This window comes from Bactrocera oleae, chromosome 4 (genome assembly GCF_042242935.1).
Source record: "Bactrocera oleae isolate idBacOlea1 chromosome 4, idBacOlea1, whole genome shotgun sequence".
In the NCBI taxonomy this organism is placed as follows: Eukaryota; Metazoa; Arthropoda; class Insecta; order Diptera; family Tephritidae; genus Bactrocera; species Bactrocera oleae.
The window spans coordinates 42322148-42349927 of NC_091538.1; the positions used below are offsets into that span (position 1 = coordinate 42322148).

Here is a 27780-nt window from a genome sequence, read left to right on the forward strand (position 1 = left end):
AGCGCCGAGCTGGCAATGAAAGTGTTAGAAAGTGCTTTATTACAACCGGTATTGTCGGTTTTGTTGTTGTTGTTTTTCCAGGCAGACGCGCAGGCATGCAGACGGAATTGCTGATATTCTTTGTGATTGAAAATCTTTAATGAAATTCCATTTAATTTGTGCAGTGCCTCCAAGCCAACGGCAGCACTTTCTGCTGCACTCACTTGAATCGAGCGCTTTGGAATGGTATAAAACTTACCTGCAACACCTATTTGTATCATAGTCGTATATTTAGTGTAGCAAATTGTGTATGAAATTTATGCAAAGTTAGAGGAAAACGTTGAAAAGATTTTCCAAGTAATTTTATTACAAAGTGTGATTTTTTGGATCGATAATAAAATGTAAAGCCAGTGAGTTTCATTAGAGCAGAGTATGAACTGATTTAAAATTTTTAAAACATATAAATAGCTAGCCTTTTGTCGCGCAAACCCATATTTCAGTCTAATACTCGTGGATATAAGATTACAATATTTTGAATTTTTTCCGGCGAACAAAAAGTTGGTTACTCTAATAATAAACTTTTATCTAAAATTGCTAAATAAATCTTTTTAAATGCGCAAAGTTAATAAAAATTCTCGAATAGATTCAATAAATTTCTTCGTCAACTTATATCCCTATGTTTCAATACAATTTATATGGTATATATACTAGTAGATTCGGCCAAGCGTTGCTATGGCTATAGTATACTTTGAATACTATTATAGGAAATTAATTATTCAATACAGTGAAATTATAGTATAGTTAATATATAAAAATATATACAAGAATCCAAGTAATTTAACTGGAGGTATAATTTTGAAAATGATTGCCTCAAAAACTTGTCAATGGAAAAAAAAAATATTTTAAATATAAAATAATACAATACGTATGTAGAAAATATCTGGATGGAACCATATTCGATTTTCTTAAACTATTTCGAAGTGAAATTCATTATGAGTGAAAATAGTGATATAAATTTTCACTTCGGATGAATGAAAAAATTGCAGACAAATTTTGAATGCAGCCCCGACATTGAAGCTCGGAACCACATCAATTAGATGGAGTTATTGAACTTCGTACTTCCTTACATACATAAAATTTAACATTTATATGTAATTGGCTATATACCTATATGATTATTATTTACCATATATAATATGTATTAACAATGTACAGGGACTCTTATCTCCCCTTTCCCACCTCCAAAGGGAACTGAAGCAAGATATAGATCATTTATCGTGTGGCACTTAAAACTGGTCATAAATTGTATAAATTTGTTTGCTTAATGCAAATAACACCAAATTTACTCTTAAAAATCAAATAAATCAGCAAGTAATAACCGCACATAAAAATATGCAACTGAAAACTTTTAACTTAACTTCTAATTGTACTGAGAAAAATCATTCATTCTTATCTGCAAAGCAATTTCGAAATGGAAAATAACTTACGTAACCGCAGACAAATATTACTTCAGTATAATTTGATAATAAAAAAGAAATTGTTGTGATTTATTGGCTATTAAATATGCATAGCTTACATTATTTATACATTAATATATAGAAATACATATGTATTTGCATATAGTACATACATACGAACGAATATATATATGCTTTCTTTAAACACTTCAACCACCATTTTGACCAACTAAATGCTCGGACACAACAAAGAAATAGCCGCACCCTCCATCAATGACACAACGCCACCAGAGTCGCCACAGCTTTGCCACTTGTGGAGTTCCGCTAGCCATTCTGTGCTCAAGCACGAGGGTGTGTGCAGAGAATTTCCACATAACATCAGCATAAGTTCAGTACAGTTTTCTTAATATTAAATTTTCCTTTTACGCTAAATGTGATGGTGGTCCGCTGCCAAACTGACTGACAAATGTTAATTTACCAGCCTGTTGCCCACCACTCACCCTTCGCTGGCCAATTTAGCAGCTACACGTGGCCACATAGCCAACACCACTGGTTGAATGACAAGCTCTTTTCAAAACCATGATGTTGGTTGCGTTCTTTGTTACATCTATGATTTTCTTTTGTGTCTCCTACTAATTATATTTTCAGCTTCTGAGGCAACATTACCATTTTAATGGTTACACAACTTTTGGCAACATAAATAAATTAGAAATTTTATGTGCAACAGACTCACTCTATTAACAAGTGTAGTAATGTCTGCAGAAGAACGTAAACAAATTGGACAATGAAAGGTGTGACTGAAGTTGTTGTTATTACCGAATAGGGCATTGGAAGGTGTGAGTCTCTAAAACACCCTTTTCCTTTGTTTACCTAATTTCTATGGCTTAAAATTGTGATGTTGCTTGATAGACTTCAGCTTTTATCAGAATTGCCTAGAACAGCACTTTGGGCGTGTTGAAAGGGGCAGTAACAACACTAACAAGTGAGTGTAGAGAGCCAAAATTAAGTAACATTTAAAGAGAAGAAGCGAAGAGCTCAAAATCCAAACTAAACAGTCTCGGCAAAGCAACAGCACGCAGGAAGTGCCTTCCTCGGCTTACAAACGCAACAGCTTCGTGAGATGAAAATCAAAATAAATGAAAGAAACAAAAGGTCATTTAAAGCACTTCATAAAGAAGCCGAGAAATCCCTTTAATGTCATGCAATTTTCCTCCGGCTTTTTTTTTATTTGCTGTTTTGTCTACCGCAATTTTGCTTTGTCCACCCATTTCACTGATTTGTTCGGTCTGTCAACAATTTTCGGCAGGTGCTACGACCTGCGCCATTTGCGAGCTTTGTTTGTAGCCTACATAGCCTAAAAGCATGCTATGAATTTTAGAATAGCCAGCTAGTGCCGAGCGGCAAGCAGTTGCTTAGATTTGGTCGATTCTGTGCTAGCACAAGCAATTGAGTTTTCTACCACCGCTGCTGTGAATTTCTAAGTATTCTTATTATTATTGCAGTTGTTCTTCCTCCTTTACGTAGTACTGAGTGGTTGTGATTGTTGCCATAGTCGAAGTGTGACAATTCATTTCTATGCACTTGTGTAAACTTAGTTATTGTTATTGGTGCACGTTTGAAGCCGGCCATTGTCAAAGTCCTTGCGAAGAATAAATTTAAGATGAAACCTATGCTGCTTTGGAAACATAATGAACTTGCTTGGAATTGTTATCGTCTTTTGTATTTCTTGGAACAATCCGCACCAGTGCTTGTTTAATTTTTAATTTCCACGAGGAATTGCTCTTTTGTAGTTTCAATTGGTTGTTTATTTTAAACGAAAAATGTTATATTACACAAAACATTAACATTTTGGAAATTAGAAATAGAAAAAAATAGATACCAATCACAGGCAACAAAGTAGACAGTCGCCGTTTCAGTTAATTATCTATTAATTCCACCCCTTGCTATAGCAAATACCAATGGGGTTATTCCATGTCAAATCGACAAATAGTTGGACGCGAAAATTTTGTCTTATTAAACACAACTTTCTGCCAAAGGAAAAAATTTTGAAAAAAATTCCTAAACGCTATACGAAATTAAAAATTTCACTGTTTACTAAATTTATGAGTTTATTTATTTAATACTTCAGAAACTACTGTATATTAAACAAAGAACGCTGGTGAGTTTTCAAAGGACACAAAAAAATTGTGTTGAAAAAAAAATTTGAAAACCAATGTTAAAAATTTTGAATTTTGGAAAATCGAAAAAAGGAACCATCGCGGGAAAATTTTGGCTTCAAACTTTTTTATATTATACCTCTAACATATCTAAAGAAATTCTGAAATTTTCGGAGTTCTTTTTCGTTTCATAGATAAGAATTTTGGAATTTTGGCAAATTGTAGTTGTTTAATTTACACAATTTACGTTGTGAAAAATTTTGTAAGCATATGCTTTGTCTATCGATATACTAGTATGGCTTAACTAAAATTTTAGTTGTTCCTGAACGCCGCATTCTTAAAAAGTTATAGTTAGTGACAAGAGTTTAGTAATTAAACTAAGGGTTGTTATCAGCGATTTCATGCATTATTGCTTTAGTACCTATCCGCAAAGCTAAATCCTCATATAGTATGCAGTAAGTATGTATAAAAGTTAAAGTTTTATTAAGCATAGTTAGAATTTTTAGATTTTGGGTAATTATGCACCGTTTTGTTCGGAAACTCGTTGGTTTTATGAGGGTTATTTCATAATAAACTTGACCTATGTCTTAACACTGGGGTAGTCGAGTTTTAAAAGCGTCTCTTGAGATGAATTTTTCAACAGCAAATAGACAGAAACAAACATTCGTCATAGACAGAAACAAACTGTAATTATTTGAAGCTAATTCCAAACTACAAAGTGGCTGCTAAGAACATCTCAACCAAACTCCCTGAGGTTGTGGCAAGTCCCTATCGTTGTGTGTGGCCTGGCGTCTTGATGGAACACACGCTCCTATTGGTCAAAGGTAGTCGCTTCTGGGTCATAGTTTTCTTCAGAGGACCAATTACTTACAGCAAAAGTTCGAAATAAGAGATTGGCTGTAGGGGGCAGCTCATAGCAGAAAATTGTCACTAAATTCCACAAAATATGCGGCAAATCCTCCTGAACATCAATCCTGGCTTTTATGGATATTTTTGACAATTGGTCTGTCAGGGCGTAATGCATCTTTGACATAAAAATTTTCGAATATTAACAACATAATACATGGTGTGTGTCTTTAATTAGGAAATCTTATCATTCTAATGCCATATTATATACATACATTTATACGACGTGAGATGCAGATCTCTAAAGCCATATGTTGAAAAAATAATAGATTTATTTTAACTAGCCCTAACATTATATTCATACATATTTATTTGCGAGTTATCATTAATTGAAACAAAGACTTTTCTGCTCACAGTGAATACAACCTCGTTCCAAAAAATAGCTTAACCATGGCCGCTAAGTAGCAGACTAACCAATGGAGTAGTCTTAGTAGTTGCTAAGCCGGAAGGAAGCGAGCGATTGAAAATTCGTGTACTACTTATACTATAAAAACAACAACAAGTACTTTCTTTTATCCGATTCCACCCCATTTCTTCAACATAAGAATAAAGCGAGGCACTTCCTATGCGACCCAAAGTGTTTGTAACCAGTAGTACAACATCTTAAGATGCGCGAAACAGATACAGATCTACAAGTTTATACATGCAGTTTATATGTATATATATACACATATACAGCAGATATGTATGCAGGTACAGTATATATGTGTATTTATTTGCGCTGCAGACGCTTCATTTTCGTAATCCAACTCAACAACTTACTGTTGAGCAGCTAACTCCTCAGCTAACAATATAACTGCACATTCTGCATACAAGTGCACATCTGCAGAAACTCGCTGCGAGCGTAAATTTAATTTTAAAACAACAACACACACACTTTGCTGAGCTGCGATGGTGTGAAAATCTTTGCAGCTTAAATGTAATCTTTCCCCTATCCCACGCCACCACTTCCTCTTTCCACTGCAGTTTCTTAAGTGAAGTACTTGCACACGAATGCCAAGTTGAATTAAATCTGCTCTTTGCTTGAGAACCTGTGTGTGTGTGTGTGTTCAAAGTGCAGTTACAAAATATTTGGTTGGTACTCGGATGATTACGATGTTGTCGTTGTTTTATTTGTTTTGGTTGCTGCAACTCATCGCGATTCAATGCATAACATTTACATCTTGTTATTGCTTGATTAATTCTGCTACTGTTGCTGCCAAGTGCTTCTGCTCATGCTTGCCTTGGGCTCCACTCTCTTCGCAGCTGCTCACTGGCGTCTAAGTTGGTGTCTACTTTCCACTACTCAATCGGCTTTTTAACAACTCTACTGTGGAAAATCAAAACGGAATTACTGTAAATTGTTTTTGCAGTTGTCAAAGTGTTTTAGTGTAACGTTACTCTCTTATGTTTGTGTTGCTGTTGGTACTGTCGTCGTAGTTTTCAATCGACATTTTTATAAGCCGCAATTTGCAAACTTAAGCGGATTTGACTTGTCGGCACAACGCTCAGCCGCAATGGATGATTAAAGCTCATTGTCCAGTGGAAGTGTTTATTTCCTTCAATTCCAGATGGAATTGTTAAATTTTTTTTGAGTTTTTTAAATGTGCATGTTTTGTTGGAGATAACCAATGTAGTTAAAGCAGATTTTGTCGTAAGGATTATTTCATTTCTTGCAGGGAATTTGTGAAGTTTTACTCAAGCTTAACCTTTTTTATCCCGTTAGTAATTGTATGAAACAGTAATGAGAATCATCTTCAATAAATAATAATAATTTCTCTCACCTAATTTTTTCTCAAGAAGAAGAGATCCCTCGACCAGATAATGTCCCGGCCTACAATTTTTGAATCAAAACCTTTTAACTAAAACATTTAATATTTTTACTGTGTTTATGTATTGTGCTCAATAATTTAAGATAAAATATATGGGGTTTTGATCAGTCAATTTGTATGGCAGCTATATGCTATAGTGATCCGATCTAGAATTAGTTCGTTACATAAACTCGCTCGTCATGCTGATAATTTATATGTATATATTTCATAGAGTTTCCGACGTTTCTTTCTGGGTGTTATAAACTTCTTGGCAAACTTAATATCTATACCCTGTTCTGGGTATAATTAAGCGAAAATTGTATAAAAGTAAGAGTTGACTTTGTATGTAAGACTTTGGACGTTGACTGACGACTAGTTATTTTGAGGACAAGATAAGTACGGTCTCCGATTGTATCGTGATCTACAAAAGTCAGCATCAAATGAGAATACTGGTGTCGAAAATTCTAAAATAATTTGTCAATTCAAACAGTTATTTAATGTAAAAGTTAACCAACATGTATTTGCATATAGGATGAGACGGACTTTATTAAAAAACTTCATGTGCATAAAATGAATCTCAATAACTTTTAATTTTATTTTTATTTATTAAACAGTTATATGTCCAACTCAGCTATAGCGAAACTCCCGCCTCCTTCACAAAATTGTATCGTTTATTATTTCTGCTTTAACCTTAAGCGTTTCAATATTTAGCACTTATGTAATACGTATTTTACGGGCCATTTTTCCTCAATTAGTACGCAATTTTCCGTTTTTACACCCATTTCACTCTTATGACCCGGTTTCGTCTTTATTTATGTATATACACTCATGTTGTGTCGGCCATGTTTTGCCCACTTAAAATTTTAATTTATGACCCGCCTAAAAGTAAGCAATAAATAAACGCACATTTTACTGTTTTTCCACCCTTGCACTCGAGCGGTCATAAATATTTTTTTTTTGGCTGAAAATAGCGTGCGTTGCTTTATAACTCTGCGGCCTGGGAGAAAAGCGGTCAAGAGCAGGAAATAAAAATAATGTAAAACAAAAATATTTTACGCTCTCATTCAACGCCGGTTAACGCAGTGCGCACAGTTGGAAATATTATTCATATTCCACGCCTTTTTGGCAAACTCGTGCTTGCCTGCCTGTAATTCGGCGCTGTAAAGTAGGCTGCAAAGACAATTTGCCAAAAAATAAAATACCCCTAAAGGAAACCCAAAGATAAATACGTATCCAAAGGGGAAAAGAGGTGGCAGCAAACATGGCGCTTCGCAGCTATTTGGTGATATATATGGCTCGCGGAGTGCGCATTTATATGTGTTGAGCTTCCTCAAACAATACGCATGTGTGAGCGCTTGAAAGTATACTTCAAGTTCTTACTCGCGACGTTTTATACATTTTCTATGTATGTAAGTATACATACATATTTAACCTTTGGTCCAAACAACTAGATACTTAGCAGCAGTATAAAACGACTTGTTTAGGTCATAAAAAAGTAACGTCAATAAGCAGCAAGTGGAAAACAAGAAAACACATGTGGATATAATAGAAATATTATGAGTGAAAGAGCGACGCCTTTTCAATTATTGTATGCGTTCATTGTGCAATTGGTATTGTATATTAGTATTATAAGTCGAGGGGCTTATGCATATAAAATTTGCCGCGAACACAATGTCTTCGGTGCGTCGTGAACGACGATTACGCCCTCATACTTAAGGTTAGGTGACATATTTATAGAATAAGCGGCTTACTTGCTCCGTATACACTAACTGAGGCTTCTTTTTTTAGTTTTTCTAACGGTAATATTTTACTTGTTTTAGGCGCCATTCATTTACTCTTTCTCTCATTTCACGTCTTGCATGATATTTTGAGTGTGATTTCTGACACATTTACTGAAGTTGTGTCAACATGAAGAGGTTAGAAGAAATATAATTATTGAAAAAACTAAAAAAGGTTCGACATTTTAGGTAAGAACTTGAAAAGTGATGAAGCTGATCCTTACTAATGGTAATCCCCTAGCAAATAATCAAAGTAATGTACTATCTTAGTCATTATTATTGTATATGTTTTATAGTTCCTATAGTCTCGGTCATCCGATTTATTTACTAACGATATTAGTGCCATCTACCAGTATTCTATTATAAATTTCTGCAGAATACTAAAGGTTTACTTTTTATTAAGTATAATTTTTCAGCACCAACTTACCTGATCTTTGAGGTTGATAAAATCTTAAACAAACTTGCTGAGATATCACAATCTATAGAGCTAACTTTTCATTGCTTCTAATAACACCGGTTAACAAACTTACTAGGGCCATTAAACAATATTATGTGAATGAAAAAAATTTATAAGTTCGGTTTTCTTGTGACATCAAAACATACAAGTATATTATCTTAAAAGACAGAAACATCAGCCACATTTAAAGAAAATGTTGCTTAATTTAGAAAAAATACTTATAATTTTTGTGATTGTTTGGCCTCTGAAAGGTTTTTTTTAAATCTTTAACAATAATCAAGAGCACTGAGCTCTATTTCCTTTGATAGCGCTTCACTATTAAAGAGTTTCTCTTTTAGATACACAATTCTACTGCCATCTCTAGACATAGCTTTTACAAAATTTTTTATCATGCCGAGCTTTATGAGCAATGGTGGTGAAAGATTGTCATCAGGGCTCACTGAAAGGCTTGGACTTGGTGTAGTGCCTTTTGTTAGAATCCAACAAACACAAAAAATAAAAATCACTTACATGATACTTCAGTTCGGTCCAAATCATTGATATAGCAAATGGCATATGTCTCGGTTCTTGTTTAGACCAACTTAATAGCAGTTTCACACACTTTGCATAACAATTATGTGGAACCCAGGATTCACTAAAATTGCTCACAGGAAATCCAAAATAGTCTAAATAACACTCTTCAATTAATAACGTGAAATCACGACGCTGAGGTTTGAAAGTTATTTCTCCACACACACACGTTTACGATGTAAGAAACGTACATATATGTGATGTAAGCTAGTTGGATGCAATAGTTATACAGTTGTATAGTCGGAAGCTATAATATCCTTCACAAATACAAAATATACCTCAGAAGAACTTGATGCCGATCGTTTAGCTTGTATGACAGCAATATAACTTCTTCAGAGATTTCATTATTGTTTTAGATAATAATTCGTTCCGAATTTCATGAACATTTCCTCGTGAAATGAAAAAGATTTCCATACAACAACTTGATTCCGATTGTTTGTATGGCAGCTATATGCTATAGTGGTCCGATATCGGCCATTCCAAATGAGCAGCTTCTTGGTGAGAAACGGAATATGTAGCTGTCACAAAAATGGATGTCTGAAATGTTTTAGATAGAAAATAAAAATTCGAAATTATTAATTTTTTGTCTATTTATAAAACGCTCACACTGTTTTGAAGGTTATTATAAGATCTTTGCACCGGAAAAACTCTATAATTCATAAGTATATGTATGTGTATATCTACTTTATGAATCAATTGTACCCAAACGTAATAATGTGTAAGCACATCCAAATCTTATTTACCATCTCGTCCCTGTCTCGTTAGAAATGTGCCGTTTCGTCACGAAATCTGCTGAAATCAAAATCAGTTTAGTTTCAACGGCTAAAAGTCTACAACGGAAATACAAATTTTTGCATTTTAAGATTATTTCGTACAAGCTAAGATAAGAAGGTAGGGCCCGCACAAAGTGAAATAAAGTCAAGTTATTACGAATATAGCAAACGAAAAGCAACAGCAAACGCCTTAAAACAGAAAGAGGACTAAGCAACTTGCAAATCTTTACAGCGCTCAAACAAGTTACATTTGACGCATACAAAGAAGGAATTTGCATTAAAACAAATACCTAAGACTTCGTCACTTCCTAAAGCTGGGACTAAATACCTTGTTTGTTTATTATATTGTTGCTCGTCAATTTTGTTTGTCTTTGACTTTGAGTTGATTTATTGACAGGATTTGTGTTGGCATTAGTGTCAATTTTTCCTGGCTTTAAATTTTGATTCGATTGGCGTCAAATCAAAAATATTTTCCAACAACTCAGGCGTGTGTAAGGTGGGCGTTTGTATACAATTATGAGTACAAGTAATTATGTGTGTCTTCGGATGATGGTGGGTGTTTGCATGTTGTTAAGCGGTTTGTGTTGTTGACTGCGTAAATTTATGTCAGATATACTATGAAAATGTTAAAAATGTTGGCGTGTCAATAAAAACAATTTATGGTATCTCTCCTTAGAAGCACAGTTAAATTTTACTTTGTCCTTACACTTGCAGGTGAATATTTGTGAATTTTCACTCGATTAGGTAACGAGGAAGTGGCAATTACTGAAGCCTTAAAAATATTTAATTTAATTCTGGGCAAGATTTAAGATGAATGCGCAAATAAATATTATTTGTTGAAAGGATCTAAATTTTTTGTGTTTGAGTAAAATGAGTGCTAACATACGGTCAGATGGACTTATGTTGAATATATCTATTGCATTCCAATATGTGAAAATTCAGACTAAGTTCGCTCTTCATATGCTTTAGAACAGTATCTAGATAATAAAATGGTCATACTAAGGCCTCCGGATTATACTAAAACTTAAGTTATTCTAAAACGCCCAAGTGGTCACACACATTATAAATATTTTTAGTAGTCAGAATTATTTTCAAAACACAGTCGATTGAATGTGTACCTTGATTATTCCTAAATATATTTGAACTTTGTCAATAAAAAAATTTCTGAGAAAATATATTTCTTGAGTTTTTTTTAATAATTACTTACTATTATATAATAAAGATTGTATATTAACATTATGCACACGCTCTGGACTGAATCCAACAGAAAAAGACACGAAAAAAAGTATGGCTAGTTATGAACAACTTTCAATATTCGGCTTTTCGAAGACTAATTTAGCTGTAAGCTTCTTCTTCGCCAAGCTTAAGCAGCTGCACACAATAATAATTTACAGCTTCATGTTGTTGTTGTTGTATACTGTTGTTTGCCCATAAATAATTTTTTTAATGCTATTTCTTCATACTTTCCTCTTGCTAATGCATTTGTTGTTGCTCTTGGCTTTCCTACAGGTCATAATTGCGGTTTAATACACTGCACCATTATGTGCCTGTAAGTATGCAGTAATTTTCTTAATGCACATTTGCTCACAGTCTCCAGAACCTATTAGGAGATGAATTTATTGCCCTTTTGTGAAGTACACGGTGAGAAAAAAATGCTTTAATGCAATTATTTATGCATTTTAAGCTTTAGCACGTCGTAAACTTTTCGTTTTTTTGGCTTTTTGGGTTTTTAATTAACCGTTGGGGGAGTTTAAAAGTATGTACAGTATTGTGCGAATAAAGATGATGGTAGTTATGAGGCCACCATCTCTTTGGCGAGCACAAAAATTATGTTTAGTCACTTTCAAAATGTGTTTCCAGCTAAATTTAATTATATTTATATGAATCAATTGTTTTGATTGAGTGCATTTTCATAGGCATTTAAATACTGTTCAGCTTAATTTTAGCTTTATTTACAATTTAAAAACGTATTTATTTAATTAAAAATCTCGTTTCATAAAAAAAACTCCAACTCATCACTTTTATGTTATTCTATCTATCTTTTCAGGTAATTACAAACAATGGCGGCTATCATATTTGTCAGTTCACAATTCAATCGTACGTGAGTTAAAAATACAACACATTTATAAACTAATTAATGGCAAATGATTCACATTAATTATTGTACAACAGCAAACCACAGACAGAAGCGCAACAACGTTGTGCGAAAACTCCGATTGCGAATACCAATGGGTTATAAAACCAAATACGCCTATATGGTGGCACACATAGCTACCTATTTCTATATTAAGTATTTTATTTAAAGAGCATTTCCTGACCGAGTGGCAGCACTTTCTCTCAAGCGAAAAATATACTAAATGGTATTATTAAAACTAAAAACAAGACAGGCGGCAAAGAATGTAAATAAATCATTTGCCAGCAATAAATCACAGCCAACATGAATGCGCACAGAATTCGACCCGCCATTCGCATACACCCGACGCGACCCCAACACTTTCCCCCTCTCCGTAGAGCCAACACACAAACAAATGCAGTTCGCTGACTGATTTCCTGTGTGCGCGCAGCTGAGTTGTCCTTTATGACGCAGCGAAAAGGCAAATAAGCTGATGAAATATTTGAATGCGCGTTTGTTTGCATTTAAAATCAAAACAAAATTTATGCCGCCTAAAAGTATGTCCGCAAATATAAACCAATTATATAAACATCAGTTCGCATTGAGAGGCGGAAGCCGCCGTATAAACAGTGATTTGCATAGCGCTGCACACAATCGCAAATCGTTGAAGCATTTAATCAAAGCGCGCAGTTTTTTCGCCGCTTAGTTTCACGCCTCGCCTCACACAGCCTAAAATCCGGCTACAGAATATGGCAAATTGCTGGTGCGCTTGTGGCGCGTCCTGAGCAAGGCATTGTGGTGGGGCCAATAATGCGTCACAGCTGATAGAGTACAAATACATGTCACACAAATACAAATATTGTCAGCTATCAGCTGCACCGGTCTATTTGCTTAGCAGCTTCTGCTGACACAATTCCATATGCAGCAGTTGATGTCAGTGGTGATGGGTCAAAGCCTCGCGGAGCAGGGCTGGCGGATTAGTTGACTCTTTGTTTCCAGCTCGTTGCTTGCAGTTTTGAATCGTATGAGTTCCGTTTGAAGGGTTCGCCGCGCCTATATATAATTTCATATATGCATGTGCATGTATATGTGTATTATGTGCCATGCTGGTCAACTTTCGGCCAAACATGATGGGAAAGATAAACAGCGCCACAAAGTTATTAACATGAAAAAATTTTTTTACTTTCCTTCTCCTTATATTAGCCTAAATTTGATTTATTTAGCTTTTGTTTCATAATATTCGTCCTAACCGCAGCACACGTTTCTCTGTCTGCATAGCAAAAAGACAGTATTCAAAATAACCTCCTACTCTTAGTTAGTCCAACATCTGCTCGAATTCTCACCATAAACGAAAGTAAAATTCCAAAACCATAAAAAAATTTTGGTTTTCAATTCCGCTGCTACTATTATTTGTCCAAGGTTTGCATATGCAAATTTCGTAAAAGCAACAACAACAAAACAGTGGCTTACTGAGCGATTACAAAAATAGAGCTCTGCGGTTGTTGCGCGAAGAAAAACCGAAAATTACTCACAAGTGCGGCATGCAACGAAAATGGCAGAGAAGTGAAAAAACTGTGTAGTTGCCAATAGATTTGTATTTGTGTATGCGCACATGCTTGCATATTTGAAAAACAGTAGCGCATCATTTGCATTTTTCGCGAGGTGGAACTCGGATATTTTTGTGAAGTTTTTTTATGTCTTTTTTGAGCAAGTGCAGGAATAAACAAGAATTAAAGTTTAAATTTTTAAATTTTAAGTATAAAACAAACATCAAAATTTCTGTAATTTTTGGGAATAACTAATTTGGCAATTGTTGTAATTTTTCATACATTTTTTAACATCTCTGCTTGTGTATTTCAAGTGTAAGTAACCCGTTTTAAGAGCAAGGTTGCACTAAAAAGATAATCGAACTAACATATGAATTAATTTTTTTTTACTATTTTGTAAGATGTTTAATCCCAAACACGGTATTAAAAAAAAAATACAAATTAAAAACAAATTTATAGGATTGAAAAAAAAACTTAGTCCTTATATTATCCATTTGCGAACTCCGTGTTCTACTAGAGCTCGCACATCTTCAATTTTGTGTCTCCAAACTTACACCTTTGAACTAAATTATAAAATTTTAAATTTTTAATCACAAATTATTTTGCAATTTATAATCCCAACATCGGGAAAAAAAATGAAAATTAAATCCCAGCTGCTGGAGTTAAATAATTATGTTTTCATTTTTTAACCCAAATTATTTAGTTACAAAAATCGTTTAGGAGGATAATCCTTGCGCGCATTTCACGATTTCGATTTCAAAGCAATAAAACTCCAGCCCCAATTTCTATAAGTAGTGTCCAGCTGAAAGCAATGCACTCAATTGCTAATTCAATATGAGTATTTATTATTATACGCTTGCCACTTGACTCGCCACTTTTTGCCATAAAACTCGCCGTTTTGATCACGGCGGTCATAAAACGCGCTCTTTTGCCATAACACCCAGATGAAAAGCAATAGTTACCATAGTTAACATTAAATAAAAATACAGTTTGGTAATAATATAAAAATATTCACATAAATAACATAAGTTATTACAGAAGATCCTTTCGGTGTCATACTAAGGAGCAAGTGGTGAGCCACATTTGTATTTTGCTTTTTGTGGCGAAACAAATAAAATTTAACGTACACATTTGCAATATTTTACCACATATGTGATCCAATTGGGAGCGATATAGATAACTCAGCTCAAACTGGTACGAAAGGGACTAGTTAGTTGAAAGATTTGTGTGAATTCTTTCAGAGCGAAGAAAATTGTCAAGTTTAGATTGAGAAAAACGTTGAAAATAATGATCAAAATTTTAGTGTCGATTACTGGTTGTACTATATAATTACTGAGAATTATTTAGAAATTATATAAATTTCTTAAAAAAACAAAAATTACTTTGTCGAACTTTAATGGTAGATGTATATTGCATACAAATTATGGATTCACTTCTTACTTGTTGCCTTTGTTCTGCAGCTGTAGCAAATTTATATATACAAAAAAATTTACTATCCTTTCCACACTCTCTTGAGTACATATTTCATACCTTTGTATGTTTTTATGTAATCACAATGCCAGGATTCCTGTGCAGTCCCCTCTGACTGTATCTCTATAAATGTATCTCTCTCCATTTTGCGTAACACTCGTGTACGTGCAACGCATACTCTATACGCATTAGTTTTCAGTTTTTCTTCAGCTTCAACGTTTTTTTCAGCTACAATGATTTTTATTGCGATTTTAGGAATTAACTTACTTCAGCCCTTATATTTCCTCGTTTTTGCCGTAAGGATTCGTACACCCATGAATGTACATGTACTCGTACATATGTACAATACTTTGGTAGAGTGCAGAGTTGCGTCTGGCTGCTAATGTTAGCTTGTATACGATATAATCGGTGGGTTATAAAAATAATAGCAACAGTGTTCACAACAAAAATCACACTCGATATGGGATTACTGCAAATCGAATGACAATGTGTGAAGAAAATTAAAACAATAACAACTTCCATGCCAGTATGCCATGCTATAATTGATAGAAGCTTTGATTTCTCGCCCCAGTATTGATCTGCGATGGAAAACCAAAATAAATAAAACATGAATTTCCGTCATTAATATTTCCACCAATTACTTTTATTAGTTATTTATTAATATTTGAAAAATTCACAAAAAAAATTGTAAATAAAACATGTCAGGAAGGGCTAAGTTCGGATGTAAGGGAACATTTTATACTCTCGCAAAGTCAAATGGTATACTCGTTTGAGATTTATTTATATATTTTAATAATTAGAAGTAGGAACTATTGCCTCAGTTATTTATTGATAATGATTTATATATCTTACACATTGACCGATATTTTCGGTAAACAGTCAACTATAGGCACTGGGGTCCACATATTCAGTACCTAAGGGCTTGAACAGTTTTGGTTCAATTTAGACAAATTTTGGTCACAAGGTGCATTATTCATGCAAAGTTTTACGTCGATACATACAAGTACATTGTTGCTTGATTTGCATACTGGAAAATGAAAGAATCAGATGGAATTTAAAATGGTGTTATATGGGAAAAAGGCGTGGTTGTAATTCAATTTCGCTCATTTTCGTACTATAACATAGAAATATGAGAAGAATATTATGTACCGCATTTGGCTGAAATCGGTTAAGCAGATCCCAAGATATGGGGCGGTGCCACGCCCACTATCTAATTTTCCAAGTGGTTCCTATAAAATCATCTTTTACCATCCCAGAGATAAAATTTGCTGTCTCTGGCGTGTTTAGTGCTTGATTTATCGCGCTTTTAGTAGTATTTAACTTTACCGTTATATGCGGAGTGGGCGGGGTTGTCACCCGATATCACCCATTTTCACCTTAATGATAGAGGTGCTAAAAGCATTTGTTCTCAGTGAATTGAATCGCTTAAGCGGCTTAGGAGATATGCACAATAAACCTAATAGAAAGCGGGACCACACCCACTTTAAAAAAAAGTTTCAACTGCAGATGTCCCTCCCTAATGTGATCCTATATAACAAATATCAGTATTGTATCTTATTGGGAAGCTTAGTTATGGCGATTTATTTGTGTTTGATTTATGGCGTTTTATGGGCGTGGCAGTGGTCCAATTACGCCCATTTACAATACCAACCGTCTCACGGTAGCAAGAAACAGGTCTACCAAGTTTCATAAAGATATCTCAATTTTTACTCAAGCTTTTACTACAGCTTTCAAAGACGGACGGACGGACGGACGGACAGACGGACGGACGGACAGACAGTCACCCGGATTTCAACTCGTCTCTTCATCCTGATCATTTATATATACATACCCGTATATTTAACTCGATTAGTTTTAGGTGATACAAACAACTGTTATTTGAACAAAACTATATATATATATACACTTTAGCAACATGTTGCGAGAGTATAAAAATATATTTGACAAACTTATAAATTGTTGAAGTAGAGAGAGAGATGAAAGGCGTGTTCATCTTGTTAACATTTCTTCTATAAAAAAGGAGAGATTCCCGGTATGGCGACTATTTAAGAAAAAAATTATTTTAATATTTTTTTAACTTTTCCAAATATTTGAAAAATAGTGAAAACTAAAAGTTTGACTCTTTGAAACTTCTCGCCAAAAAATATATGTATGTAAAGTAAAGCGATTGATTAGAACTTGACACTTATTGACAAATACCTCGAAAAAGTTATTTAAAGTGAAATGGGTTTCTAGCTTTAAAACATACATAAAATGGCTTTCTTTTACTCTTAATATTCAACTTAAAAAAAGTTTCAAGAATAAATTCGTATTTTTAAATATCTTAACGAACGAAATATGTAAAAATTGTCGATCTTTTTACATCCCCAGACTAACGTAACCTCTTGATGCGTAATAATACGATTCGTTTGTGAAAAAGCTGTGAATACTCTAGGTGTTGCAATTTTTCATTTTCGATTTACATACTAAATGTGAAGGTAAACCATTATAAAAACTGTTAGTGTATAACTGTTTCAATATTCATATGAAACAAACCCTAGCTACTTCAATTACTGCAGGTATTGCAATAACAATAATTCTAAATAAAAAAGTACTTTTTGTAAAATTCCCTTTTCAGTTTTCACCAGCTTCCTTTACTCTGCATATTTTTACATTTTGGCCAGCGAATTGTTGCCTTTATGGAAACAGCATAATTTTCCGCTTTTTAATTTCACCTGCTAGCACTTTGTATGCATTAGCGTCATATTCTGCGGTTGCGTAGTGCTAAAGTGCCACTACTTACAGCCCACACACACAGACACACAGGCATTGCATACACCCCAGTGCGGATAATAGCAACGCTTTGTTGCATAAATTCCAGCTTGCCAACACTTTATGCGCGCGGTTAGGCAACTAAAATACTTTCGGCTCTATATTCGTGCATACATCTGTATGTAGTTGCGTAGGTGTTCACTGGCCCAACTGCGCTTAACGCACACAAGTGCACAACAATGTGCAAAGCTATGCTAATTTATTTGCAACTTGCACCCCACTTAATGCTGGCGACTTTTGTGCAAAGCTGCGTTAGCAGTTGCCACCACCTGCCTGTGTTGTTAAATCCGCGAATATTGCACACATACCAACAAACATGTATACCTACAAGGGGTCTGTGCCAACTCTAAAAGCTCCTTATTATTGTTATTTTTATGAGTATTATAGCCCACGCACAAACTTACTAATTTTAACGTTGTACAAGCATCCGTTTCCGGTGCTTAGCGCGCCTTGCAAAAGCGCGCTCTCTTTGCTCAACTCTGCCATACATAGTAACGCTTTGTTCACCTCCTCGGTGTGGCTTGGTCTAACCGACGCTCTTCAATAAAAGCTGCGCACAAAATCGTACAAAATTTATATACATGTATGTGTGCGTGTTCTTATTGTTAGCCTGTAGTCAGCGGTGTTATTTTAGAGTACATTGTGTTGTGCTCTACTTTTGACCTGCTTCTTTTGTCGCAGCCAAGATCCTACATCGAAAAAGGAGAAGGATAATATTTAGATATACCGTAATAAATTATGTAGAATTCTGTAATTCAAATCCGTTAGTTGACACGGTGTGGCTTAAAAAAGAAAACAGCACTATAGTGATATACATTAAAGGTAATAAATAAAATGGAGCCTTAACCGTAACTTATTTTGGTATAACGGTGTTCTGACTTTTTGGTATAATTAAATTGATCACTTTTTGGGTCCTAATAAATGGAGCTTGAAGACTATAAATAGTTGCGGTATTAATAATATGTATCTTTCGAAATATATGTCTGTTTAGCTATGACTAAACAGTTAAAAAAAACAAAACACTTGAAAAATAGTAATTTTGTTTTTAAAAAACGTAAGGCTCGAAATTATGAAGTTAGTAAAATATTTTTAGGGTGAAGTGCGAAATTCTTCATCAAAGAAAGCAGCGCGACACAATTGCTTGAACTTATTGTAATTTCAAAATTTTAGGGCCATGCAGTTTTGAATTCTTCTATTCAATATAAATAAAGGACTAGGACTATACTAGGATTTTAGTTTCTTTAAACAGTTGGTTCTTTGTTAGTTTTTATAAATATTTGGTACATGCCTGTAAAATGCAAAATACTACTAATACTACTGCTACTATCAGATTAGTTATAACGATAACCGAATGTCAAAAGTCCTAATCAAGAGTTTCATCTATTCCAGCCAAAAGCTTGATAGCAAACCTTCTCAATACACGTGCAACATTTATACTTAGCACGCTATGCGTAGTCGTAGCTTCGTATATACAGTTATAAATGCCTGCCAGCAGCACTTGCATATTTAAATGCACATAAATTTTGTTGTAATAATATATTCATTATTTAAACTTATATTGCAAACGCATATCTGCCCTCAACGTGGCACACGGCACTGCCAGTCAGTCATGTTAGTCTGGATCTGATACGCTGAAGTGGACACTTCATTACTGGAAAAAGCTGAAATTGCATAAAAGAGCTGGTGGTGGTTGCGGGCTTTTGCAGAAACAGGAGGTGAAGAGGAGTGTAGATACCTAGCTGGTCTAATCACTGTACGAGCTGCTGACGATAGCGGGCGACACACCTTTGCTGCTCTGTGAACTGTGGTCAATTTCAACGACACAAACACCCTTAACAAATGTTGTTATATGTATGTTCTTTTTCAACGCTAACTTTAACGGTGAGCACGATTAGGTCATGCATGGCAATTCGGCACAACGCCAGTGTCCAACCGCTGACCTCAGCGACAGACGACAAACGACTGCAGTAGTAAGCAACTGGCATTACTAGCAGCCGGAAATGCCCATGTTGCTGGTTGTGCGTTTTTTAGCCTCACTGCGCTGGCATATCAAATGGAAGTAAGCTAAATTAAGACAAAACCGTTAGCAAAGTCTAGGGTGTGTGGTTAAGAGAGCGTGTGTGCACCTTGCAACGCATATACACACCAGCAGACACATCAGACGCATGCAAATGTGCACGTAGACAATTAGAGATGTTGGCAAAATGTTTAACTCGCTTCTCGACTCGTTTATATATGAGCGTATATGTAGCGTGTTGCAAGCTTAACGTTTGTTTCCTAATGTGCGGCTAGTTGGCTTGGTATTTTGTAGCCCACTTTGCATCTGGCTTGGCCGCTTGGTTGTTCTTGGCACTTAGTTAAATGTTGCCACGTTTAAAAGTTAATAAAGCACACACAGTTGCTCACCGTTCTGTAGCGCCGTTGCAGTCCGTACACATGTGGTGTGTGGCATGTTGTAGCAAGTCCTTATAAATATGCGTTTGTGGTAGTAGGCACCAGTGTTTAATTATAACTAACTGCAAATACTGAAGTTAGCATATGCTTTTAAATATTGTTGAGCTTTGACGCAAAACTCTAAGATTTAAAGTTAAACGACGTTTACCGTTGGTCAGAAGTTTTTTTGCATATGTGTGTTAAAGTTATATATTGCTTGAATATAGGGTGACATGCATTGATAATAAAATATACATAAAATAAATTAATTAATTAAGTCCTTACAGTCAACATTTTCCACATAAACAACAAACACTCAGATATTCCACAATAAAATGTGAGTTTTCAAAAGTCGTATAGCACTTGTGTCATTAATAATCTCTAACTACGATTTTTAAATAACTTCCCTTAAAATAATCATTAACCCTAACATATTTGCAACCAAAAGCTCTTTCAAAAAATTTCCTAGCTAAGTATGAAACAATTTTTGAACATTTAGTGACTCTATATGTGTATATTAATATCGGCTAACTGTTTGGTTTCTTTTCTAAACTTATTCGAAAGCTACCGTAGCTTTGTGGCTTGAGTTCATACATACATTTATGGCTGAAGAAGGTTGGTATATTCTAAGAACTCAAAATTTTGAACGTCTTCTATTTGAATTGAACTATCGAGCCTGAACCATGAATATCGGAAAAGCTCGGCGGAAAGTATTAAATAAACTCAATGTCGCTAAATACTGTTTACTAAAATATCTTTGTTTCAGATATTCGCCAATTATTATAAAGAAATACTCAGCGAGAGCTTTTCATAGAAGCTGTAGTACTTAACTAAAGCTTTAATTCTTCATATGCTAAATGAAAAGTACAAACGTTACATTTTATAAAAAATCAGAATTTGTTCAATTAAAAAAGCATTGCAAAAGCCTTTCACTATTTTTTTTAAATATTTTATTTATTAGTTGTCATGAAATGACAAAAAAAATTAAAAACTTTTCTGACCAGCCTGTACTCGTTCGGCTAAGTGTTTTTCTACAAATGGTTGGTTTTCTAGTAATTGCTTAGTCACCCACATGTGCAACATAATAACTGAAACGAGAAATGCAAAAGTTTATAAAAAATAAGAAATTTTGCGTAGTTTATTAATTAAAATTAAGTGCTTTTACATTTTCCCACACAGCATAAGGAAACACTTCTAGTGGTCTGAGGTTATGCCGGACCGATGCAGTAGCAGACAAAATTGTTTTAACACACCGAACGCACATAGGTACATACATACATGCTGAGCTGAATAAGGAAGCATGTACAGGGTGTTTATGGATTTGTGTGCACCAGCTCAACGCTAGTTTTCCTTGTCGTCATTGCAATGATGTGAAAACCGCAAGTTTACTTTGAGCTTTACTTAAAAATATTGAAGCTGACCGTTTCGGTGCAACAGTGGTAAGCCGCCAGCAGAAAACGAAACAATAATAAAAAAGAAGAACAGAAAACTAAAGTTAGGGTTAATTCTAACACTAGTTTCCGGTGGTTTTCTTCGCAAATAGTTTAAATTAATTTATTGGAAAAGGTTTATGCTATATGTAGTCAACACAAAATCTCAATTTGGATAAATGATAATTAAAATAAATTAAGTTCCCAATTAGACTAGGTAGAAGTTTTTAAAAATGATAAAAAATTCATAATAGGTGGAAACTATTTAAAATATTAATTAAAATAACAAAATTGAAAAGAAAAACAAGCCAGGAAGTTCTAATTCGAGCGTAACGGAACATTTTATACTCTCGCAACTTCCAATGATCAAAACCAAGGAAATTACTTTAGGTTGTGAATTTCAATTCTATATCTTACACATTGACCGCGACTCAAACAAAGGCATTGGGGTCCACTTTTTAAAAAAATTTCAACTGCAGATGCCCTAAAGTGATCTTGTACACTAAATAACAGTCTTGTGCCTTGTTGTGGAACTTAGTTATGGCAATTTATTTGTTTTTGATTAATGGCGTTTTGTAGGCTTGGCAGTGGTCCGATTACGCCCATCTGTAATACCAACCGTCTTATGGCACCAAAAAACATGTGTACCAAGTTTCATAAGGAAATCTATCTATTTTTACTTAAGTCACAGCTTGCACAGATGGACAGACAGTCATCCGGATTTTAACTCGTCTCTTCATCCTGATCACTTATATATATATAACCCTATATTTAACTCGATTAGTTTTAGGTGATACAAACAACCATTAAGTGAACAAAACTATTATAATCTGTAGCAACAAGTTGCGAGAGTATAACAGTATCCAGTGATCTGATGTCAGGGAGAAGAAGGGGAGGACCGTGGTGTAATTTTTAAAGATTACAGACGGTTGATTTCTAGTTCTGGCAAATCGACTAGTCCGATAAAAAAAATGTATATGACAAAGTTTCAGGTAATGAAAAGATCTACAACTTTGTATTAACACATTTTTCTCATAACTTCAAATGTGAAAGATTCAAATAACCAAGTTGTTGGGTTTTTAATTTTCAGCGTAAACAAACTATTTTTTCTCTCGTGAAATTTGACGTAAGCGTACCTTTTCCCAAACACACTCTACATATATTCTATTTTTTTAAATATTTATTTTTCTTCTTAATTTGACTTAACATTGAAAAAAACCATAATTTTCAGCCGAAAATTCTCTCGTCAAAACCTCAGATTTTTTAAAAAGTCAGTGAGCTTTATGTTATTTGTAATCTTTGTCTTCTGATGCTATAAAAAATATATGCTTGTACATTACTGTATAGTTCTGTTTTCTCAGAAAATACAAAAAAATACCCATTCTTTTTTTTCTTTCATATTTGTTATATCAATTTTTTTTCCATGGATTTCATTCTTTTATAATTTTTTCGCTTTGATAAATTATCTACCCTGTTCTAAATGGCTAGATAATTAATTTTTTGTTTAATATATAAATAAATATTCTCATAACACTCGAAGCTTCTAATAATATGTTATTTATTGGTTTTCGGTAATAAGCAGTTCTACATGACTGTACATACACATACAAAGCAAAAATGATGAACGATGAATGTAGTGCGCGCCATTATAATCAAATATATTTTCTCACATTTGGTTTTAGCAAAGGGAAGCGACGCCAATGCGAAAAATAAAACATTTCCACCGAAAATAGAACGCAAGCGCACACACAGCCACGTCAAAATTTACATACACATAAATATATTGCAGCAAACACACAAACATGTACAATAAAATTCTATCTGCAGATTGTGCTTTTCACTCTCGGCACAGTCAACTGATAGCAAATTGTATTGAAAATCTGAAATTGGCACGCGATCAAGATTAGCGCCGCTGGCATGTGGCGTAACATAAACAAAGCAAGCATGGCGCGGCACTGCACAGCACTGCACAGATTCCAAACAGCATTTTTTGCGGATTGCTTGCAACTACAAACGCTAACACTGTTGTTAGCTTAAGTGCTGCTGCACTCAGTGTCATTTGGCAACATCCTGGAACTGGTACCCACATGCTGCAATTTTTTATACTCTCGCAACTTGTTGCTACAGAGTATAATAGTTTTGTTCACCTAACGGTTGTTTGTATCACCTAAAACTAATCGAGTTAGATATAACGTTATATATATATAAATGATCACGATGAAGAGACGAGTTGAAATCCGGGTGACTGACTGTTCGTCCGTATGTCCGTCCGTCCGTCCACCTGGCAAGCTGTAACTTGTAATCGAACCACTGCCACGCTCACAAAACGCCATTAATCAAAAACAAATAAATTGCCATAACTAAGCTCCACAACAAGATACAAGACTCTTATTTGGTATACAGTATCACATTAGGGAGAAGCATCTGTAGTTAAAAATTTTTTTAAAAGTGGGCGTGTTCCCGCCCCCTTATAAATTTCATGTGCATATCTCCTATACCACTGAAGCTATAATAACAAAATTCACTGGGAAGAAAAGTTTTTACCATCTCTATCGACGTTGTGAAAATGGTGAAATGTGAAATCGGGGGACAACCCCGCCCACTCCCCATATAACGGTACTGTTAAAAACTACTAAAAGCGCAATAAATCAAGCACTAAACACGCCAGAGACATTAAATAAATTCGGTACATAATATTCTTCTCATATTTCTATGTTATAGTACGAAAATGGGTAAAATCGGATTTCAACCACGCCTATTTCCTATATAACATCATTTTAAATGTAAATAATACGTTTGAAGTGTGCCACCTCCTGACCAAAAATTATCTAAATTGAACCAAAACTTTTCAAGCCCCCAGGTACTGAATATGTGGACCCCAGTGCCTATAGTTGACTTTTTACCGAAAATATCGGTCAACATAGAACAAGGCGGCAAGATCCACACAAAAATCTAAAACAAGTATACCATTTGATTTTGCGAGAGTATACAATTTTCGGTTACGTCCGAATTTAGCCCTTCCTTACTTGTTTATTTTTGTTTTTTTCGGTGGCACTATTGAAATTTTTTTTTGTTGTTCTTAGCATTTTTTGTGTTTTGGGGATTGGTTTTACTGCTGCTTGACCAGTAGTTGCACGTAGTCTCTTTGACACGACGGCTGGTACATGTGTAGGCTGCGGCAAAATGGCGTCAGTTGGACAGTTAAAACGTGTGGCAAGCAAAGCTCTAGATATGTCTCTGGCTATTAAGGGGAGTAACGGCTAGCGTTATTTGTTTTTAGCCTTATTCTTTGTACACTTTTATAACTAAATCGCCTTGTATTAAGAAATTATGAATCGGTTGCATATAGTAAGGATACTTCGTATGAAATAATCACACTATATCATACTTAGCCTTAAGCTCTCTACGGGTTACGGCGGCTGTCTTTATGCAACGGTTATTAGTGTATACTGTCACTGATTTGTGTTCCTGTCCAATAAAAGACTAACCTCAAAAAATTTTTCAAAACACATCGGCTCTCGGTAGGTAGTGGCGAACTTCCATATATATTTGTACCATGAAAAATCTTTCGAAAGAAGTTCATCAGCAGTTTTTAACCGAGTTCAAACCTATAACTTCTTCCATTTTGCGAACATGAGTTCAACTGAATGATCCAACTCAAGTCCTAGTATGGAAAACTTTTTTAATTGACAAGGTATTTTAACAAAATTTGGCATGGACACAATCTCCTAACTTATAGTTCAGTATTATAACATATAGCATTCAGACTGTCTCATCAAAATCAAGACGGTCTTTTTATACCCTTTTATGATATAAGAAATGCACCCGCTAAAGCTAATATACTTTGGGGCAAGTTACTACTTTTTCTTGCTTTTCTTTGATTTTAATTTATACATTAAAAATGCACACACTCTTGCTTTGCGAAAACAGCTTAAGAGTTCTCTTATCGACATATAACATCCAGTGTTAAATATAATAGCTAATAATTTTAAAATTTGCATCGTAAACGTAATTCCAGCAAGCATGCTGCACATGTCAAACGCCTGTAACCGTACATAACGCAACATTCAGAGATCAATCAATCAAGCAATCAATGAAACGCACCGTGTTGCACGGTCAGTGGGCGCACATACAAAATAGCGGCGTCCTCACATTGCAAAAATTTAACTGCGCTTTTATTACATTTATTTGTCGTTTATGCTTGCGTCGTGCTGGTTTTTGTTTTTGCACAATCAACCTAAATTGCTTTCCATTACGTTGTCGGCATTGATAATCTACAAATCAGAAAATGCCTGCAGCATTGAATTTGCAACACTTTAGATTTTGCTGGTCGCTTTTTGCCACATGCCAGCCCAAATAAAAACAACCAAACTTTAATAAATGCAGCGCGAACAAATTTTGTTGGGCAATTTTCAAAGCGCTAAGTGATAGTGTGGCATACAACGTGCCACGGTGGCAGCAATTTGCAACACTTTTGTACGGTTGCTGTCAATTTGCCGCAACATGCCAGTGCAGTGCTGCCGCTATCCGCCACCAATGTTGGTAATACCGCCGTCGCTGCTGCAAAAATGTCAACTGTCAATTATGCCGCTTGAAAGAGCCGGTGTTTGCACATGAAGGTGCGAAAGCGCACACGATTGAATGGCGCCAGTTTTCAATTAACGAAATTTTTGCTATTACCTTGAGGCGCCAGCAACGCCAAAAAAAAAAAAACAAGAACAAAAAATATGAAAATTACAAAATCCACAACGACACAAAAGGTGCTGCGGCAGCTGAAAACGGCAATAAGGTAAGTGCCACATGCCAAGCGGCACCCAGAGCGCAATCTAGCGTTTTATGGTATAGCGGCAATCATTCAGTTTTGTCTACCTCTTTTGTCGACGAGCACGTCGCTCGTCAGCTCGTCTCCTTATCGGATCACACCGCTCGCATTGTCTTCTCTCTTCCTTACTTTGTTCTTTCACGCGACCGCTTTTCACACTGTGGCACGCCACTTATGAGCAAAGCACCGTAGACCAGTAAGTCGGCTAACCGTTGTCGATCTGTTTTTCAAGTTGTTAAAGTGGAAACTCGGTGAAGTTCTAAGCATCATTGCTGTAAAGTTTCGAGTTGGCCGGAGTCTTGAGTTTAACGATGAAGTTGAAGATAAGTGCAAATGTTGATTGTGGCAACAGCTTGTGGCGCTAGCTTCACTTTTGTTTACCACTTGCATGTGCACTAGCTTACCGCCACAAAATAGTTGGACTGATTGGCTTGGGTCTTTTTGAAACTTGAAATATCTGTAGAACTATGATCTAACTTAAATGCTTAAAATCGGTATTAAATGTTTTCTGAAGTGCAGTTTGAGGCCCTCTTGTAGATGGCATTGTTTTGCTTACCCAATTCTTATTAATATAATTATACTTATACATAAAGTTTTCATGAATTAAATTTTCAAAGATTTTTCAACTTTCGAGATCACTAAAATCCAGAAAAAAGCCTTTTCGATGCAAAGTCAGACTTTTTATTCTTGGTCCACTCTTGTAAATGCCACACATGTGACATTTTGTTATTGCTGTTGCACGCGCCATAAACAGTGTGAATTTCAATGCATATTATGTGTCTTCTTAATTAAAACAAACAGCAATAAAATTACCTCGCAGGTTGTATGCCACATTAAATTCGATAAAATGAAATTGTGTTGAATGCGCACTGACGCACAAATATAATGACGCACGCATGGCGCGCAGCAATAACGCAATTTTGCGGGCAACTGCCATTTACTATGGAATTACACGCCTCGTGCGTTATTATTATCGCGCACAACCATATTCAGGTATCTTAGCAACATTTTGCTGCACTGACTGCGAAAGCTGCTAACGAATTTTCGCACTGTTGCTTTAACACACTTTGATGCATGTGTGTGAAGGAGGTGTCTTCATTGTATATTAAATACTATTTGGCACTCAGTGTTTTCATCACCTGCTGTCACTTTCATTTTGCGGCCGACAGCGACTGCGGGTAGCTATACAGGGACTTACTGGAACAGCTTAACTTGCGCACGCCTACGTGTACATATGTATATGGTATAAGTGCATACTAGTCAGTTGACAAAACACTATATTTTAGCT

The 27780-nt window shown here is 35.1% G+C and overlaps 1 protein-coding gene and 1 long non-coding RNA gene across 2 annotated transcripts in view; one reads left to right on the forward strand and one right to left on the reverse strand.

Moving 5' to 3' along the window:
• The window catches only part of luna, a 355849-nt gene that overhangs the window by 248381 nt on the left and 79688 nt on the right, over positions 1 to 27780 (forward strand). The gene's annotated exons all lie outside the window — the stretch shown is intronic.
• Positions 7893 to 9665, reverse strand: LOC118680881 (uncharacterized). Its single transcript, XR_004976498.2, has 5 exons — positions 9372 to 9665; positions 9034 to 9300; positions 8494 to 8976; positions 8291 to 8436; positions 7893 to 8232 (listed from the first exon to the last, which is right to left on the reverse strand). It is a non-coding gene; the product is annotated as an uncharacterized lncRNA (long non-coding RNA).